The 21,769-nt window shown below is 38.5% G+C and overlaps 1 pseudogene; it reads left to right on the forward strand.

Annotated features, from left to right (window-relative positions):
• The first annotated feature begins 916 nt into the window (after positions 1 to 916).
• Positions 917 to 2,365, forward strand: LOC100353447 (26S proteasome non-ATPase regulatory subunit 10 pseudogene; annotated as a pseudogene).
• Positions 2,366 to 21,769: the final 19,404 nt, after the last annotated feature.

A 21,769-nucleotide genomic window follows, 5' to 3' on the forward strand; every position in this document is an offset into this window, starting at 1 on the left:
TATTATCCAGCATACATAAAAAGCACAGAATCTCAACAACAACAAAACAAACAATCCAGCTAATTAGGGACAAAGCCAAGTGATCAATTTCAGTTCACAATTGATCACACTGATAGGTTTAAGAGTCAAAGGGATCACACAAACAAGACTAGTGTCTGCTAATACTAGCTGATAGAATCAAAAAGGGAGAGAAAGATCCATCATGGGAAGTGGGATACACAGCAGACTCATAGAATGGCAGATGTCCTAAATAGCACTTTGGCCTCAGAATCAGCCCTTAAGGCATTCAGATATGGCTGAAGAGCCCATGAGAGTACTTTAGGCATGGAAAGCCAAGACACCCTGGGGAAAAAAAAAAGACCTAAATGAAAGATCTCTGTGAGTGAGATCCAGTGGAAAGAACGGGGTCATCAAAGAAGGAGGTACCTTTCTCTGAAGGGAGGAGAGAACTTCCACTTTGACTATGACCCTGTCGGAATAAGATAGAAGTCGGTGAACTCAAAAGGCTTCCATAGCCTTGGCAACTCATGACTAGAGCCTAGGGAGATTACTGATGCCATAAACAAGAGTGTCAAATTGTTAAGTCAACAAAAGGAGTCACTGTGTACTTACTTCTCATGTGGGATCTGTCCTTAGTGTGTTGTCCAATGTGAAGTAATGCTATAACTAGTACTGAAACAGTATGTTACACTTTGTGTTTCTATGTGGGTGCAAACTGATGAAATCTTTACTTAATATATACTAAATCAATATTTTGTATATAAAGATAATTGAAAATGAACCGTGATGTGAACGGAATGGAAGAGGGAGCGGGAGATGTGAGGGATGTGAGTGGGAGGGAAATTATGGGGGGGGGGGGAGCCATTGTAATCCATTAACTGTACTTTGGAAATTTATATCTACTAAATAAAAAATAAAAAAAAAATAAACGGACAAAGGATTTGAACAGACATTTTTCAAAAGAAGAAATCCAAATGGCCAACAGACACACGAAAAAATGCCCAGGATCTCTAAACAGCAGGGAAATGCAAATCAATACTAAGATGAGGTTTCATTTCACATCCATTAGAATAGCTTTCATGCAGAAATCAACAAACCCCAAAACTGGCTAGGATGCAGGGAAAAAGGTACTCTAATCCTCTGTTGGTTGGACTGTAACCTGGTATAGCAACTGTGGAAGACATTAGGGAGATTCCTAAGAAATCTGAATAGAGACCTCCCACATGATCCAGCAGTCTCAGTCCTGGCAGTTCACCTAAGGAAAATGAAATCAGCATATGAAAGAGTGATCTGCACTCCATGTTTATTACAGCTCAATTCACAATAGCTAAGATATGTAATGAACCCAGATGTCCCACAACTGAAGAATGGATAAAGAAATTGTAGAATATCTACACCATGGAACACTATACAACTATAAAAAATGAAATCCTGGGAAAGCAAAATGGAGAGGTGTGTGTCTAACCTAATGGTTTGCAACCTGGCCTACAGCAGGAAGCTGGAGGATCTGAGGGAGAGCATCCTGGCCGATAAATCCCTGGCTACCAGAACTGACCAGGACGGCAGAACCGTATTGCATTGGGCATGCTCAGCTGGACATAAAGAAATTGTTGAATTCTTGCTGCAACTTGGAGTGTCAGTGATTGATAAAGACGATGCAGGTTGGTCTCCTCTTCACATCGCTGCTTCTGCTGGCCGAGATGAAATTCCGAAAGCCCTTCTGGGGAAGGGTGCTCAAGTGAACACTGTCAATCAAAGTGGCTACGCTCCCCTACATTAGGCAGCTTCCGAAAATAGGCAAGAGATTGCTGTCATGCTACTGGAAGGCAGTGCTAATCCAGATGCTAAGGACCATTACACGGCTACATCAATGCACCAGGCAGCAGCCAAGGGTAACTTGAAGATGATTCATATCCTTCTGTACTACAAAGTATCCACAAGCATCCAAGACACTGAGGGTAACTCTTCTCTACACTTAGCCTACGATGAGGAGAGAGTGGAAGAGGCAAAACTTCTGGTGTCCCAAGGAGCAAGTATTTACATAGAAGAAAGACACCCCTGCAAGTGGCCAAGGGTGGCCTGGGTATAATCCACAAGAGAATGGTGGAAGATTAAACAGCTTGAGTTTATCCTTACTTTATGTTTTCTCTGTTGTCCCCAATGTCCTGGAAGCTGATATACTTGTGCACCAGGTATCCTCTATGAATCGTGACTTTTTTCACCTTCAAAGTCTTACAAACATGTTGCCTAATATTCCTGCTGAGGTACCTGTTCTAAATTTACAACTTGGCTTTCTAGGCATTTAGTAACTGTCAAGATTGTTCTACTGTTGTTGTATATTAGTCTGTATTGAATATTTTTTTTTTTTTTGGAATAAGTGATTCTGTGTCTGTTGCCTGTCTTCAGCACTCTCCCATGCACTTTCCATCCCCCTGGGAAGCAGAAGAATCCCAGTAGCAGCAGGCCCATTTGTTGGGGTCTTAAGCCTGAGGCTGGCCCCTGACAAGCACTCTCCGACAAGGCAAACAGGAAAGGTAAGGTCGACGGGTCAGGAACACAGCAAGCACCCGTGAGTTCTGTCGAAGCAGGAACTACTTTATTGAGGAAGTGTTCAGGCTTATAAGGCTTACAAGAGACATGCGCAGCAAGGGAGCCAATCAGCGAAAAGGTCATGCAGGCATGGGTGGACCACGCACAGAGGCATCTTAAGCAAAGTATAAGGATCATGCACTGTCCACGTGTCCAGAACTAAAGTGGACCTATCCCTGCCGGTGGTCCGATCTTACGTGGCTTAACCACAGCAGCCGCAGACACGCCCCTCAAACATCCGCCAGGAGCCATATTGTGATGGTGGTTTTAGGCAATGCCCAATACCCATTGTCCTGCCATATGGTTTTAGGTAGATTCTCTATGTTCCTGCATACTCTTGAAACACATCCTAACTTGTTTATCATGTTCACTCAGAGGCCTATGCCAAATATTTCTGATTGCTGGATTTTTCTTTCAATTATAAGGTTTAATTTATTTTTGTTATAGGAGGACTATATATATATACATATATATATATGTATATATATATATATATATATATATATATGACTGGACCAAATTTTAAGCTGGAGGACATGCTCTAAAATAATGGAAAGTAATAGCCTGTGGACCATGTATCTTACTGATGACTTGCTTCCTCTCTAAAACAAAACATTTCTTTTAAAAGGAAGCATTGAAGTTACCTATATTCAGTCATCCTGTATTCAAAAGAATGTTAAGCTTGTTAAAATAATATATAACAAAAATGTATTTTGATTTGTATTAAAGAAACTAAAAAAAAGTTGAAAAAAAAAGAAATCCTATCATTTGCAACAAAATGGTTCCAACTGTAACACATTATACTTAGTGAAATAAACCAGCCCTAAAAACAAAAATACCATATGTTCTCTCTGATATGTGGTAAATAATAGAGCACCTAAAAAGGAATCTATAGTAGTTAAATTGACGCTGATGTGATGACTTGACTTTTAACAGCCCTTGTCTTGAGTGTTGAGGAACACTTTTTTTTCCTTTGGTGAATTCTTTACTTAGAGTAGGGTTAATCTTGTGTGTATAAAGTTAATTGAAAATGAATTTTAGTAAAACATAATAATGGGAATAGGAGAGGGAGAAAGAAGGAGGGTAAGAGTGCAGGTGGGAGGGAGGGTAGGATAGGAAGAATAGCTATGTTCCTATATTTGTATATATGAAATGCATGAATTTTGTATACCTTAAGTAAAAGGTTTCTAGGTTAAAGAAATTAAGGGATTTATTGAGCCAATATAGATATTATCTAGAAAAACATCAGTTTCTGGTATTAGTATCTAAAACTGCAAGCAAGAAAAATCAACAACAGTTAGAAAAATATGCAGTACACCTAGAACTAAGAGTATTTCCATAGCAAGAACTTGGGAAAGAAAAGCATAATTTGTTTACACTGAACCTACATTGGTTCAGGAGGCTTGGAATAATAGGAAGCTGAGCAAGGTTTAGAATTGAAGGACAGTCCATAAGGGGAAGTAATTTTTGCTTCTGCATTGGTTGGGTTCAAGAGTCTGGAAAATTCACATATACATAAAGCACAATGTTCCTGGTGGACAGCTATGATGGGACTTAAATCCATGTTTCAGTTTTCATTCAAGAGTTTGAAACAGTCTTTTTGTAATTCTCTTTTATCAAAGAATATTAGAGAGGGTCAGTGAGAGAGAGAGAGAGAGAGAGAGAGAGAATCCAAATACATCAAAATCTTAACTGGTAAATCCATGCAAAATGTGCTTGGTGTTCCTCACACTATTTTTCCCATTTTCTTTGGGTTGGTGGGGACCACCTGTTCTCAGTAGCATTCCTGCCTGTTTGCATGCTCACTAATGTTAGTATAGATTACTCTATTGAATTTACAAGAAAGAGAATGTTTATTAATATTATCATATTGTAACAGACCTGTAAGGAGCAAAGGGCAGGCCATATTGAGGCCTAAATGAATTTCTCCATTCAGACAGGGGTTTGGGATTTATGAAGTTACCATAAAAGGGATAGAACTGGAAAAATCAAAGCAACAAAATAGTTGCAGATGAAAGGGGTGGGGAAAGTCTTTTGAGTATACTCCATGACAAATCGTTTGCATATATCACATATTCAAAGATGGCTACTGAAATATCACTGGAGATATGCCATTTAACATTATAGTGAGCCATAAGATAATGCTTCAGTCACTGTAAGTATGTCTGTTCAGGCTGAAGATACAATGTGGGCTGAAGCCACTTTAGTACAGTTTATCAAGGACCTTAAAAAGGCAGATTAGCAGATTTTTAGCAAAGACTATTATGTGATACATGTAACTATGCAACAGGCAGGCAAATGACTATTAGGGGCTATTAGTATGTTAAGCAGTTAAGGGAACTTTGCTGTTAAGAATAGGAGAGGGATCCTTTTGTTGTTCACAGGTTCACAACTAGACACTGAAAGTTCTTTTGGCCTTGGATTTCCTTTTGACAGATGACAATCTATAGTTTGCCTTTCTGGCCATACAGAAATATAATTCTCTAGATTAGGGGGGCCCTTGTATTCTACCTGTAAAAAGTAAGCAAGCAATTGCTAGCAATGTACTCTATTGCTAAGATCTAGCCATGCCTGAATGGATGTTTAATGACAATTTGTTTTGACTCTTTTTTCGAAAATGATTCTTGGGAGACATTAGGACCTACACTCAACAACTATTCTTTCATCTTAAAGCATTTTCTTTAATGCTATTTCCAGTCACTCTTTGAAAAACTTAGCGCTACCACCTCAGAGTCGTAATCTTTGATTACCATTTGGGCACTTCAAAAAGTTTGTGGAAAATAAAGTTTAAAAATAAGCTATTTTGAGGCAATAAGGTTTTGAAATCTGTGCAAATATTTTTGAATATGTATGTTCCACCAACTTTTGTGAAGACCCACATATCCACATATATGGATGTTAAAATTTTTTCTACCCAAACAGAAATCATTTTTAAATTTCATTTTCCACAAACTTTTTGAAGTGTCTTTCTATATACTATATACTCTACTGTCACCATCCCTTTATATTGCTGCTACCCCTTACCATTGCCACATCCTGCAGTGTGATACAGATTTATGTGTTTATTGTCTGCCTTTCCTTCTAGGAAGAAGACTTCATGTTGACAGCAGTGCCCTAAAAATAGCAAAAAAAAAAAAAAAAAAATGAAGCCGATTCTGTAAACCAACAAGCAAAATATTTAGCAGCTTTCTCCATATGGTCAGCTTAGGAACTTGAAAATAGTTCATATGTAGTCCTATCTAAAGATCATAATGAAAGTCACAAATAGTTTGCATATCTCCTGGCCCATCATAGGTCTTAATGAATGGAAAAATTTCCAAATTAATATTCACTGTAGGGAAAATCTTAATTCTATAAATCATGCGAAAATAGTATTTTTAGCCCCAGGGAGCAATATAATTTGGGTTTTCCAACCCACAGTGGCAGAAAACAAAATACACACAAAAGCCAACTTTAAGGAAACACTGATTTTTCTTTTTCTACTGTAGACTCAATGATTGTTTGATCCTTTCTGTTGTTTCAGGAAGAAAATAAGTAATAGTATTATATTTGAACATATGAGTATGTACTAAACGTATATATCTAGAAATGTTACACAAGGACCCTATGCAAACTTAACATCTGCGATGATTGTCATAGCATGTTTATTACCCACTGTGTCACAATGCTGACCCCAGTGAGCTATGCTTACATAACAATCCTAAAGACATCAGCTAAGTGCATTTGTTTTCATAAATGACAAATAATTTTATTCATGAGGATTATAGGGAATTTAGGCCATGTTTTGCTTAGATAAAATGTCTCCTTTACTGTTTCATTACCCTGTGATGGTAATTCTTATCATACATTCACCTGCACAAACAACTGGACCAAGAAGGTTTTTTGAAATATCATTAAAAGAGGTATTGTGTTGTTTCTTAAAAATTTTCATAGTATTTTTAAAAACATGATCCATTGTTGATACTAAGCAAGAGCTAACCTTTGGAATCCTTGAGACTACTTAGTTCACTTGATATTTCTGAGAGTTTCATGTGACACTGGTATTTTTTACTTATTTACATCACTATATTCATTTTTTATGGATTCACTTTTTCTTTTGCATAAACATGAAAAGTGCCTTTCAATCCATATTGTGTATCGTTTGCTTTTACGGAGGCAATTGTCAGTGTGAGGAAAGACAGATAAGCCAGACAGTTATTTTTCAAAGAAAGAGGTGACAGTCTTTTGTTCTGGAATTCTATTTGCATTTTTGAGATATTTTCTGATGTGTCTATCAGAATAGGTTAGCAGTACATTGTTCAATATTTCAGAATGTGCTTGAATTTCCTATCCTTGATGACCTTTTGACATGGCCTTTAAGTGATTTAAAGGAAAAGTTCTCAACCTCTCCATCACCTAGTGGCTGGCATTTATAAATATATGGAAATGTTGGGAAAATAAAAGTGAAAATCAAGCATTTATGCATTGAATTTATGATGAAGAAGAGGACTTGAACAGGGCTTAAATGCTTTCAGTCAGGATTTTTCTCTCTCTCACTCCTTTTCTCTCTCCCTTTCTCTTCACTATTTCATTTTTCTGATCTTGGAAAGCTATTGCCCATCCAGATTGAGAGAGAAAATTTAGGCCTCTTTATGGCTTTTGTTTTTTCTCTCAATTTGGCATTTCAATTTTTGGTAGTTTTATTCCTGGAAATAAATATTTCTTAGTAATTCTCTGTGTTCAACCTTACACAGTTCAAAAGAGTCATGTGAAGAAGTTTAGATCCTCAGTACAGCCTCTCCTGAGGCTGCCTGTCTTAGACTATCCACAGTTTGAGTGATTGCATTAGGTCCCATTTTCAGGAAAATTATATAACTCAGAGGATTTGTACTTATGAGTCCATGTGGCTTTCCATTAGCTCATTTTCTGCTTTCATGAAGAATAAAGTGAATGACTTCATTCTAATCACCTTATTTAAGAATACAACGCACATAGCCAAATTTCAAATCTAAGAGTGCACACTTTCCTATGTAAACGTGTTTCAAATGTTTATCATAGAACCAAGTATTATGCAGTGAAGCCCATTGAGCTCCAGATAGATTTAGGAAATCTGCACCATATCCTAGTGTCTCAGTCTGTTTTGTTTTGCTATTACAGAATGCTACAGGCTGAGTAACTTTTAAAGAGAATAAATTTATTTCTCACAATGCTGGAGACAGGAAAGGTCGAAGTCTAAGTGGAGCAACTGGCTAGTACCTTCTTGCTGTGTTATCCCATTGCAGAAGGAGAATGGGAGAGAGAGAGAAGGCAAGGGGGCTGAAGTCATTCTTGTTTAAGGAACTCACTCCTGCTATAACATGCTCCACAAATAATGACATTGATCAATTCACAAGGGCAGAATCCTCATGGAATTATTTTATTTATTTGAAAGTCAGAGTTACACAGAAAGAGAATGAGAGGCAGAGAGAGAGAGAGAGAGAAAGGTCTTCCATTCGATGATTCACTCCCCAGTTGGCCGCATTGGCCAGAGCTGAGCTGATCCGAAGCCAGGAACCAGGAGCTTTCTCCAGGTCTCCCACGTGGATCCAAGGGCCCAAGGACTTGGTCCATCTTCTACTGTTTTCCCAAGCCATAGCAGAGAGCTGGATTGGAAGAGGAGCAGCCAGGACTCGAACTGGCGCCCATACGAGATGCCGGCGCTGCAGGCTGCAGCTTTAACCCACTGCACCATAGCGCCTGCCCCATCCTCCTGTCTTAAAAGGTACACTTCTCAGCCCTGTGTTACATCAGGTACAAAGTTTCCAACACAAGCTTTTTGGAGGACACGTTCAAACCTTAGTATTTACTTAATCTATTTTTTCCTAAGAATTTATTTTACTTCCTATGATCAACAGTCACACATTAATCACTAATATCATTCTGTCACTTTACAAGTCACTCCATTGTCTACAACCACAAAGAAAAAAATCAGTCTACAAAAAAAAATCTGCAGAATGAATCAGCAGAGCTATCGTTACAAAAAAAAAAAAATGAAAGTACCTAAATACTGTTTTTTTCTTCTAAAGTATATAGAACAACATATGTCAGAGTTCGGAAATCTTCACTTTAATTAAAATTTCTGACATTCATCCACGCTTGTATGAAGTACATTATTAAGTGGCATGTGAATAACTAACATTAAATCTCCTCTTCACTATTACATATCACGATAGTGAAAACTGTAAAGATGCTACAGGTGAAAGGAACCATACTCTGCTTTACTCCATCTTAAATGTATATATTTTTGGTGGGAAATATATAAAACTAATTTTCTTATATGAATGTATGAATTTCACAGGTCTCATTCTCAAATTATTTTAAATGTATTTTTATGGTACTTATTTAAGTACTATACCATGATGTTTTGATACACATACATATGCTGAAATGATTACTACAGTCAGGAAAATTAACATATCGATCATTCCATGCTTATTGCTACCTTTTTGTGGTAGAAGTACTTACTGTGTATTCTCTTGATAAACGTTCATTATACAAGACCATATATTAGCTGTGGTTCTCATGCTGTACATAAAAATCTCTAGGTTTATTTATCATATGTAAATGAACCCTGTGGGTCAGAATAGCACTTTAGAAAAAACAATAAAATAACCTAAAATCACACTTCTCACCAAAATTATATTTATTTCCTTTTAAAATATTTATAAATTAAAAAATAAATTAACAAAATGTAAAGCATATATGCTTGTGTTTTAAACATATCATCAGAAATAACTAATAGTTTTCATCGTTCTGTGATTGAAAATGCACTATTTTATTTGCATTCTCAAGAGATTAATTTTTCTGAGATTTATAAATGCTATATAAAATTGTTTGAGTATCTCCTTTGCTTTTAACTCTTTTAAAAGATTATAGATTGTTTTAATTCTTTGGAAGAATTAAGATTATCAGGCATTGTGTGTGAAACATAGGAACCCTTATAATGTATGATTTTAAATCTATACTCTTTTTTTCTTTTATTTAACCTAAGTGGTACTTGAACAACAAAAAATATGTTACTTGGAAGACTTATTACAAAATATGATTATGAAATCTGTCCTTTGATTAATGAATAGTTCCAGTGTTTTTTGATCTTGCAGTTGTGACTGCCCCCTCACTCCTATGGTGTTCTGCATATTTGTTCAATTATAGCTACCTTGTTTTTAAATGCTACATGTCACTTTGATTGATTGCTGTCAGTTTTCAGCAGTCAGCAACAATGCTTCATTGCCTAATGTCATGAATCAGTACATATTTATTTGAATTCTTCTGCTTTTCATAATGCAGCTGTTTGGAAATGCTCCTATTATCACAAACCACCCATTATTTAACTCAGTTGATTTAAGATTCAATAAATATAACTCCAAGGTTTGGGGGTCAGTTCTTGGCTAAACCAGGAAAACAATTGTATTTTCAAAGCTAACTATGTATTGAACAGTTAACAAACTTTTGCCGAATGGATAAAACATTCTGAAGAGTATATTCATGTTTCTTTGTGTTATGTCTCACGCTTTGCTTGTGTTCTTTTGCTAAGTTCTGGAGCTCAGCAGAGTCTGCACATCTATGGGTAATAAACACCTAGAGGTTGGATGAATGTTTGTCTATTTCATGCGTTCATGGAGATAACATGTACCTTGACTTTAGACTTGAATTGCAAGCCTTGCTGCATGACTTACCACAAGTGTTCTTTTCTAATGTACACTAGGAGCTTTGACAGCCTCACCCAAAAATATGACTCCATAGGATATGTTAAAGAATTTAGTGGGATAGAACATGAAATAGGTTTATTATGTTGCTTTCTGTCTACTGGGTGCTGAATAAAATCTGTTTTCTCATTTTGTCAGTTATCTGATAATGGTCAGGTTTTAGATATTTGGATGATATAAATTTGATATGGAAAATATAATATCTATAGCAGTTAGTTAAAGTATTACCACAAAGCTGATTTAGAAGTCTTTTTTTTAAAATAATATCTGCCTTCAAAGAGAGTTCTTGTTTTTCTTTTTTTTCCTTAAGATTTTTATTTATTTATTCGACAGGTAGAGTTACAGACAGTGAGAGAGAGACGGAGAGAAAGGTTCACTCCCCAAAGGGCCGCCATGGCCAGCGCTTCGCCGATCCGAAGCCAGGAGCCAGGCGCCTCCCCCTGGTCTCCCATGCAGGTGCAGTGGCCCAAGCACTCAGGCCATCTTCCACTGCCCTCCCAGGCCACAGCAGAGAGCTGGACTGGAAGAGGAGCATCCCACATGGGATGCCAGTGCCACAGGCGGAGGATTAACCAAGTGAGCCATGGCGCCGGCCCTAGAGTTCTTGTTTTTCAAAGGGTAAGAGGCTGCCATTATTTTATAAATTATTAGGTAATCACTGAAGTAGCTGATTGGGAGAAATAGGATACACAAACTATTCCTTGTAATATGACATTTGGATATCCCATTCAATTGATTATCAATGAGGATAATAAGCTGAGGAAAAAGTAGTAAATTCCTTTCTTTCTATTTTTCTTCAAAACTGATTAGGGCATCTCAACATTAATAAATGTCTAATGAGTAAATGTAGATATATTCTGTTCACAATCTAATATAAAGTTCTGTCTTTAGCATTTGGTAATGATTAAAGTCAGGAAAGATATTTAGTAAGATTATGATTTTTATGATTGAGCAGTCATCTGATAGGGAAATCTGCTCTTTGAAAAAAACTTCTTAATACTCTCTTAGATGTAGATTTTTATCATGTACTTTTTATCATATTAAATGTTTAAAAATAAGCTATCAACTATATATATGTTAGTTATCACTGTGTATTAATGTAAGAGAAAATATTTCAAGAAGCAAAATGGGAAAAGAAATGGAATTTGTCACATAATGGGCTCATATCGTGGTTCTGTCTATTATTAGCTTTGTAATTTGGGAAATGTTTGTAATAACATGAAAGCCATAAAATATTTGAGGATTAGAGAGAGAAATAGAATTATTATGCATAGTGGATATCAATACAGGCTTATTTCTTCATTATTGTAGAAGGTCAGGGGGATTAGTTGTTGAAATCTAGCTAAGAAGTTTTTCTTTTAGTCCATTATAGAAAGAATGTAGGATTGAGCTAAGAACATGTCATTCAGAGACAAAAACCATATAAAGAGTAATTGAGGTATTTTTTAGGTACAAAACTAATGTACTTTGATTACTAATAGTATGTTGCAGAGGAATAGCAATGAGAACTCTAGGGCTTTGAACTTCTATTCCTGACAGTAGTGGAACCTTTAGATTAGCACAAACAGAAAACAGGTTAGAATAAATAATGATAATTTGTACATTCAAGTTACGAATGTGGTTTGAAAATTTGGCCCAGGAATTAACTATCCTGATGTAAATGAAATAAGCTAAAAGATCAAAATTAAATAAAATAAATCAAGTGGTACTCAAAGGAAGGAAAAAGCACAATCTAATATCATACTTTTAAACACTGATGTCAAAGTACAAAAAAGATTCTTGAGGAGAATCACAGTGTTCCATTTTTGGTACCACAAAGTTGAGTTCACATAATGCTAAAGATCCTTTTTGATATTCTGAGATCTGTTAAGAAGTACAATGCTCATCCCACTCCCCTTTGGATTAAAAATTAATGAAACCAGGGCCGGCGCCGCAGCTCACGAGGTTAATCCTCCGCCTTGCGGCGCCGGCACACCGGGTTCTAGTCCCGGTCGGGGCGCCGGATTCTGTCCCGGTTGCCCCTCTTCCAGGCCAGCTCTCTGCTGTGGCCAGGGAGTGCAGTGGAGGATGGCCCAGGTGCTTGGGCCCTGCACCCCATGGGAGACCAGGAAAAGCACCTGGCTCCTGGCTCCTGCCATCGGATCAGTGCGGTGCGCCGGCCGCAGCGTGCTGGCCGCGGCGGCCATTGGAGGGTGAACCAACGGCAAAGGAAGACCTTTCTCTCTGTCTCTCTCTCTCACTGTCCACTCTGCCTGTTAAAAAATAACAAAAAATAAAAATAAAAATAAATTAATGAAACCAGAGACTGGCACTGTGGCATAGCAGGTCAATCCACCATCTGCAGTGCTGGCATCCCATATGGGCACCAGTTCCAGTCCCTGCTGCTCCACTTCCTATCTAGATTCCTACTACTTCACCTGGGAAAGCAGCAGAAGATGGCCCAAATGCTTGGGTGCCTGCACCCATGTGGGAGACCCAGAAGAAGCTCCTTACTTTGCCCTGGCCCAGCCCCTGCCATCGCAGCTGTTTGGGGAGTGAACCAGAAAACAGAAGGCCTCTCTCTCATTCTCTTTCTCTGTCTCTCCCTCATCATCTCTGTAACACTGCCTTTCAAATAAATTTTTAAAAATCGTAAAACAATTAATGGAAACAACTGTTGGGAGTTAGTAGGTTGCTTGGGGAAAACAAATGAAATGACTCTCCTCAAACAAACTCAGTACCCCAGGGCTATTCTTAAACTGGGAAAATAATTGCGGTCACATAAAATTTGGTCTCTTGTTTTCACTCCTGAAGTTTATAAGGATGGACTTCAGTACAGGGGATTCCAATTCAATCCCATCGAGGTGGCATGTACCAATGCCATCTCACTGTTCCAGGTGATCAGTTTCAGTTCACAGTTGGTCATGGTGGAGGGACTGGGAGCCAAAGGGAGCACATAGACAAGTCTAGTACCTGCTAACGCTAACCGATGGAGTAAATAAAGGGGAGAGTGATCCAACATGGGAAGTGAGATACTCAGCAGACTCATAGAATGGCAGATGTCCTAAACAGCACTCTGGCCTCAGAATCAGCCCTAAAGGCATTCGGAGCAGGCTGAAAAGCTCGTGAGAGTATTTCAGGCATGGAAAGCCAAGACACTCTGGCAAAAGATCTCTGTGAGTGAGATCCCAGTGGAAAGAACAGGTCATCAAAGAAGGAGGTACCTTTCTCTGAAGGGAGGAGAGAACCTCCACTTTGACTACGACCTTGTCTAAACAAGATAAGAGTCGGAGAACTCAGAGGGCTTCCATAGCCTTGGAAACTCATGACTGGAGCATAGGGAGATTACTGATGCCATAGACAGGAGTGTTGATTGGTAAAGTCAACAACAGGAGTCACTGTGCACTTACTCCTCATGTAGGATCTCTATCCTTAATGTGCTGTACATTGAGATTTAATGCTATAACGAGTACTCAAACAATATATTTCACTTTGTGTTTCTATGGGGGTGCAAACTGTTGAAATCCTTACTTAATGCATACTAAACTGATCCTCTGTAAAAAAAAAAAAAAAAAAAGAAATTATCAATTCCCAACTTGACTCTCACTGGGATTAAACATGACAATAGGTCTGCTCTGATTTCATCATCATTTAAAAAAAAAATCATCTATTATTTTTCACTTTATGTTTCTGTGTGGGAGCAAACTGTTGAAATCCATACTTAATGTATACTAAGCTGATCTTCTGTATATTAAGATAATCGAAAATGAATCTTGATGTGAATGGAAGGGGAGAGGGAGTGGGAAAGGGGAGGGTTGTGGGTGGGAGGGACGGTATGGGGGGGAAGCCATTGTAATCCATAAGTCGTACTTTGGAAATTTATATGCATTAAATAAAAGTTAAAAAAAAATTCAGAAGAAAAAGCATAGCCTCTTTATTGTTAAGCAGCCTGTACTTTTGCTTACTCAGTTGAGATTTTCACCTCCTCCTATCATCCATTCCCAAAGCAAGTCTCCCCTCAAGTTATAGTTCAGATAAAACAAGCCAGCCACAGACAAAGTGGGAAGAATGACAAGAATTCTTACATAGAATAATTTTGACTTCATATTTGGAAAGAGAAGATATACTGCTAAAATCAAGTAAATGTTAGAGGACAAAGGCTTGAGATGATCACACTTGTAAAGATTTAACTACATAACATTCAGAGCAAACTAGAGGGCATCATAGTTCATTTCTGAAATGCAGAGAGATCCAAAAATGGAAAAAAATTAAATGATGACAAAACTAAATTGGAATATATAAATAGTGTCTTATAGTCTAAGGAATTTAACAAAATGGAGACATACTCCAATAAGGTAATTGTTTTTTCAACTTGGAAGAATTAAAAATAATTTTCAAAACTAATTATTTAGAAACGCAAGTAAGGAAAAAGTGGCGCATTGGTGTAAATGTTTGAAAAAAAATTACAAAAAAAAAAAAAAAAACAGAATAATACCAGAAGACTATGCATCCATGTATGTAAAGCCTGAAGCAGAAACTCCTGAGAAATTTATAACCACTATATGGTCACTTAGGAGGAGAATTGACTGAAAAGCTTGCTCATATTTGAACAAATACAATAAATATTACACCCTTGAGCTCTTCAGAGTGCAATGGGGGATTACCTACCCAACCACTACACCTTTATAAGGAAAAGGCAGATTTAAAGATTGAAGTTCATAAATGTGTTGTTAAAAAATCTGGTGATAAGGATTGGATCAATAATGGTTCACTGCAATAAAATTACTCAGTGCTCCTAATTTAGGTCATGGGGTTTGATCTGATATTTTACTTTCATTCCACGCTTTTAAAAATGTTTGATACCATTATAGCAAGAGACTTTCCTTTTTATAAAAATAATTAACTTTGCTTAAGTACAAAAAGAATTGAAAGCAACTATACAATAAGATTAACAGAGACAATATAAGGTATTGGGAAAATGAGTATTAATCCATTTCTTTCTTGTACTTTGTTTTTAAGAAAATTCGAAAATTAGGGAAAATTTCAAAAACTTAGTGGAGAAAATGTCAAAATGGAGGTGCCTTTAAGGCAATTTGAGCAGATGTTTCACCAGGCATTTGTAAACATGAAGTGAAGGTTATGAAGATTATTTTAACTTATGTTTGTTTAAGGTTTATCTATTTATTTGAAAGGCTGAGTTACAGAGAGCCAGAGGGACACAGAAAAACAGGTCTTCCATCTACTGGCTCACTTCCAAAACGGCCGTAACAGCTAGAACTGGGCCCATTCTCAACCAGAAGCCAGGAGCTTCTTCCAGTCTCCCACATAAGTGCAGGGCCCCAAGGACTTGGGTCATCTTCCACTGCTTTCCCAGGCCACAGTAAGGAGCTGAATCTGAAGCGGAGCAGCTGGGACTCAAACAGGCACCCATATGGCACAACATATGGGATGTTGGCACTGCAGGCGGCTGCTTTACCTTGCATGCCACAGCGCCAGCCCCTTTAACTTATCTTTCAATTCTGTTTTCCATGAGCTATTTTGAAAAGTTTATTTATGTGAAAGGGAGTGACAATGAGAGGGAGCTAGAGATAGAATGAGAGTGAGAGCAGGAGAGATCACACATTTGTGCACATGTGCGTGCACGCACAAGACAGAGAGAGAGGGAGAGAAAGAGAAAGAGAGAGAGAGAGAGAGAGAGAGAGAGAGATACCGTTTTTGAGATCTGCCAGTCTCTGGCTTACTCCATGAATGCTTATAAAAGCTAGGGCTGTGTCAGTTAGAAGCCAGTGGCCTGGAACTCCCTCCGGGGCTCCCACATGGCCAGCAGGAGCACAAGGACTTGAATCATCATCTTCTGCCTCCCAGTTGGTGATCACCCAGGAACTGGATTAAAAGCAAAAAGAGCACTCAACCTAGGGAGTCTGACCTGGGATGTGAGCTTAATCCACCAAGCCACAAGGTCTGCCTCCTAGAGATGAAGTGTTGGGATACAGAGGAGATAAATCTTTGATTAAAAGTGATGAATGAAATTTAGAAGTGGAGATTGTTTCAGAGTGGGAATATGAGTGTGTCAGTAAAGGGATATGAGGATCTGAGGACAGGAACCTGAAGACAGGATTGCATTTGAGAAACAGATGATTGAATAAAAAAAAAAAAAAAAAAAAAACACCAGAAACCTTCACTTATCTCTTCAAATTGGTAAATAGACTGAAAATTATGAGTAAAAAAATAACCAAAGGCTAAAGGACAATTTCTTTTTCTGTTATGGTATATTTCCTACATTAAGGACTCTATTTCCAAGAACCACTTCTTATTTTTTTTTTCCCTAAGGAAACTGCAATTATTCTTTTTGGTTGACTAGATTATAAGGATGAATATATAAAATATAAAATACTATTTTAAATAAACTGAAAGATAATTATAATATAATATATATTATATAAATTGATAAATAAAATTTATTTTAAATAAATAATTTCATATTCTACAGTTCATTTAAGCTGTTGTCTAAATCATTAATTTTAGTTATCTAAATATCAAGATATCACACAATTTTACTTTAGATGTAATATCTTTAAGCAATCACCTGGTTTTTTTCTAGGTGAAAAAACTTGCTTATATTTGAACAAAGCTATAATTATATATGGTGTGTGTTCTATTTGTTTTGAATTAAAGCTGTTTCATTATTGAGAATACCAATTTTATTATTCAAAATTTCATGTAAGAGATAAATATTTGCAAGTGACCTAAATATTAGAATCAACTTGTCTTAGTGTTCTGAAAACCAGACTAATTTATTTTAAAAACTTTTTTAAAAAACAAACACCAAATAATGGACTTCAACTCCAAAGAACCAGTTTTAAACTCACATCGTTACTTGGTAGTTAGCATTAAAATCAGATAGTTAACAGAAAGGGAAATTAAATATCTTGTTTTTAATATTTTTTAAACTTTATTTAAAATACAGTTACGCAATATGAAGAGGGAGAGAGAGAGAGAGATACAGGTGAGCAGAGACAGATCTTCTACCCACTGTTCATCCCTGAAATGCCCACAACAGATGGGTGTCTCTGGGTCAAACCAAGAACCTGGAACTCAGTGCAAGTCTCCCAACTGATGGAGGAATCCAAGCACTGAGCCATCATCTGCTGCCTCCCAGGGTGTCTATCAGCAGGAAGGTGGAATTGGAAGTAGAGCTGTGATTTCAATACAGGCACCCCAATTTGTGATGTGGATATTCCAGTGTTGTCTTTTTTTTAAAGATTTTATTTATTTACTTGAAAGGCAGAGTTATAGACAGTGAGAGAGAGAGACAGAGAGAAAGGTCTTCCATCTGCTGGTTCACTCCCCAAATGGCCGCAATGGCTGGAGCTGTGCCGATCCAAAGACAGGAGCCAGGAGCTTCTTCCAGGTCTCCGACATGGGTGCAGGGGCCCAAGGACTTGGGCTATCTTCTACTGCTTTACCATGCCACAGCAGAGAGCTGGATGGGAAGAGGAATAGCTGGGACTAGAACCGGCACCCATATGGGATGCCAGCGCCTTAGGCGGAGGATTAACCCACTGAGCCACAGCACTTGCCCCTCCAGTGGTGTCTTAATCGCTGTTCTAATCACCTATCCTGAGGCACAATTTAAAGACATTTTTTATATAACTCTTAGGATGATATTAGAAATATTTTCACTGATATAAAAGTAACACATAGGGGCCAGCACCTGGTGTAGTGGGTAAAGCCTCCTACTGCAGCGTTGTCATCCCAAGTGGGCACCAATTCTAGTCCCTGCTGCTCCGCTTCTGATTCAGCTCCCTGTTAATGTGCTTGGAAAAGCAGCAGAAGATGGGCTAAGTTCTTGGGCCCCTGAATCCAAGTGGGAGACCCAGGTGAAGCTCCTGGCTCCTGGATTTGCCTTGACCCAGCCCTGGACACTGGCCATTTGGGGAGTGAATCAGCAGACGAAAGACCACTTTCTCTCTCTTTCTCTTTGTCTTTCTCTCCCACTCTGCTTCTCCCTCTGACTTTCAAATAAATAAATAAATCTTTAGTCAAAAGATAAAAATAAAAGTAACACATACTTTAATTTTTTTAAAGAATTATTTTATTTATTTGAAAGTCAGAGTTACACAGAATGAAAAGGAGAGACAGAGACAGAGAAAGAGGTCTTCCATTCCACTGGTCCACTCCCCAAATGACCGCAATGGCCAGAGCTGAGCTGATCCAAAGCCAGGATCCACGAGCTTCTTCTGGGTCTCCCATGCAGGTGCAGGGACCCAAGGACTTGGGCCATCTTCCACTGCTTTACCAAGCCATAGCAGAGAGCTGGATCAGAAGTGGAGCAGCCAGGACCTGAACCGGTGCCCATATGGGATGCTGGGACTGCAGGCTGGGGCTTTAACCCACTGCACCACAGTGTTGGCCCTGACACATACTTTAATATTAATAAAACTTTTGACTACTGAAATATCACCATGAAGTTTTTTATTCATATAATAACCATCTTTTTAATTGGTTAACTTTCACCACAAATTACAACATCCAAATATACCTTCTTAAACCAGGTCACACTTAATAGCAAATTGTACATAAAAGAATTTTTAATATAAACTTCTACAAAGAATAGAATTCATGGTACCCTTTTAGGAAGAGGGTACCATATTTATTTTTGAAGGAAAAACACAGACACAAAGATACACAGACACGACAATTCAGGTTCAAATACAGAACTCTTGGTTTTCCATCAAAATTTTTCTTTCTTTATTTTCTTTATAGTATTTTCCATTTAAGTAGGAACAGCATACAAACAGATTCTGTATTCATGAGGGAGTATTTCTTCTTCTTTTTTTAAGATTTATTTATTTATTTGAAAGGCAGAGTTACAGAGAGGCAGAGGAAGTGTGAAAGGTCTTCCATCCGCTGGTTCACTCCCCAGTTGGCTGCAACGGCCAGAGATGAGCTGATCCGAAGCCAGGAGCCAGGAGCTTCATCTGGGTCTCCCATGTAGGTGCAGGGGCCGAAGTCTTGGGGCATTTTCTACTGCTTTCCCAGGCCATGGTGGAGAGCTGGATAGGAAGTGGAGTAGCTGTGATGCAAACAGGTGCCCATATGGGATGCCATATGGGATGCAGGTGGCTGTTTTACCTGCCATGCCACAGAGCTGGCCCCTTCAACTTATCTTTCAATACCGTCTTCCATGAAGTATTTTGAAAAGTTTATTTATGTGAAAGGGAGTGACAGAGAGAGCCAGAGCTAGAATGAGAGGGAGAATGAGAATGAGAGCAACAGCGAGAACAAGAGAGATACTGTTATGGGATACCAGCACTGCAGCAGTGGCTTCACAAAGCACCAGCCCCTGAGGCAATATTTATTTTTAAAACTTCTCTTTCTGGAGATTAGGGAGGAGGCAAGATGGCGGAATAGGAAGGGAGCACACTGAGAGTCCGGGGAGAGACAGTTTAATAAAAGTGGAGATACTGCAGATTCAAGGAAGAGTAGGGGAGGAAACAGCAGAAGAAACTCTTCCAGAACGCGTGATTCACAGTGGACCTGCGTGGAGAGCTTGGGAGCCCACAGTTTGGGACACCAGCGGCAGACTCAACACACCAGCGCTGGAACGCGAGGTGAGCCGAACCTCAATAGCCTGAGACACCGGCAGGCAAGAGGAGAAAGGAGACTAGAGGGAACGACCCCCGGGGGGGGGGGGGGAAGTTCACCAGGCTAACTGGAAGAGAGAGAGAGAGAAAAAAAAAGGTGACTGGTACGGACACGGGTTTCTCTCTCTCCGCTCACCTCTCAAGGGCGAGCAAGACAAAGAGCAGGCACCATCTTGGACATACGTCATAAGCAGAGCGACCTCAGGTCTGCACCTGCCCTGAGCCTAGCAGGAAAACCTGACTCTGGGTGCGGCGAATTAACAGGAGATTAGGACCTAGTAAATTTGTGGTGCTACTGAACTGAGACTGAAAAAAGAGACGGTGGGGGAGAGAACTCACGGAATTCACGTGAGTACTCTCCAGAGACGCTACAATTCCATAACTTTGGCAACCCAGTGGGAGACTGAAGGAGAATCTGAGCCCACCCTGAGGGCAGAACAGATTCCCTGTGTGGTCCTTGGGAAAGAGCTTCCGATATCTGGCTCCTGCGGGTATATCATTTGCCTGCTAACTACCTCCAACTTCGTTCAGCTGTGTGGAATTACTTCCCTTTTGAATAAAAAAGAGAGAGAGAGAGATCTACCACACCTAACCTGGGAGTGTCACCTTTGGCACACCAAACAGAGCTCTCAGGCCACACCCATCTCAAGCCTCTAAGGCTCCATCAAAAACAGACAGTCCACTTAATCTAGAGTCATAGTATAACAAGAAAAAGCACCACAGTGAAGAAACCAAATATCTACAATATGCCAAATAACAAACGCAAAAACCGAGATAATAAAAACAAGGCAGTCACCATGACGCCCCCAAATGAAAAAGACACCTCAATTCAAGATTATTAAGATGATGAGATAGAAGAAATGCAAGAAGCAGATCTCAAAAAAATTGATAAGAACATTTAGAAGTTCTCAAAAACAAATTCTTGAACTACAGAAATCCTTAATGGACAAGGTAGAAAATCTCTCTCGTGAAAATGAAATATTAAGGAGGAATCAAAATGAAACAAAACAACAAGTACAACAGGAAACTGTGATAGTGACGAGAAATCATAATGAAGTGAAGAATTCAATAGATCAAATGAAAAACACAATAGAGAGCCTTACAAACAGAATGGATAAAGCAGAAGAGAGAATATCAGACTTAGAAGACAGAGCACAGGAAAGGATACAATCAGACCAAAGAAAAGAAGAGGAAATTAGAAATCTAAAACATATTCTCAGGAATCTGCAGGATACTATTAAAAAAAACAACATTCGGGTTCTAGGAGTTCCTGAAGGCATGGAGAGGGAGAAAGGATTAGAAGGCCTTTTTAGTGAGATATTAGCAGAAAATTTCCCAGGTTTGGAGAAGGACAGAGACATCCTAGTACAGGAAGCTCACAGAACCCCTAATAAACACGACCAAAAGAGATCCTCACCACGACACGTTGTAATTAAACTCTCCACAGTGAAACATAAAGAAAAGATCCTAAAATGTGCAAGAGAGAAATGTCAGATTACTCCCAGAGGATCTCCAATCAGACTCACAGCTGACTTCTCATCAGAAACCCTACAAGTTAGGAGGGAATGGTGAGATATAGTCCAGGTACTAAGAGAGAAAAACTGCCAGCCCAGAATATTATATCCTGCAAAGCTATCATTTGTGAATGAAGGTGAAATAAAGACTTTTCATAACAAACAGAAATTGAAAGAATTTGTCGCCACTCGTCCAGCCCTGCAAAAGATGCTTAAAGATGTGTTACACACAGAAACACAGAAACACGGTCATCAATATGAAAGAAGGTAAAGGAAGGAAACCTCACAGCCAAAGATCACAGGGAATTCAAAGCAT

Source organism: Oryctolagus cuniculus, chromosome 8 (assembly GCF_964237555.1).
Source record: "Oryctolagus cuniculus chromosome 8, mOryCun1.1, whole genome shotgun sequence".
Lineage (NCBI taxonomy): Eukaryota > Metazoa > Chordata > Mammalia > Lagomorpha > Leporidae > Oryctolagus > Oryctolagus cuniculus.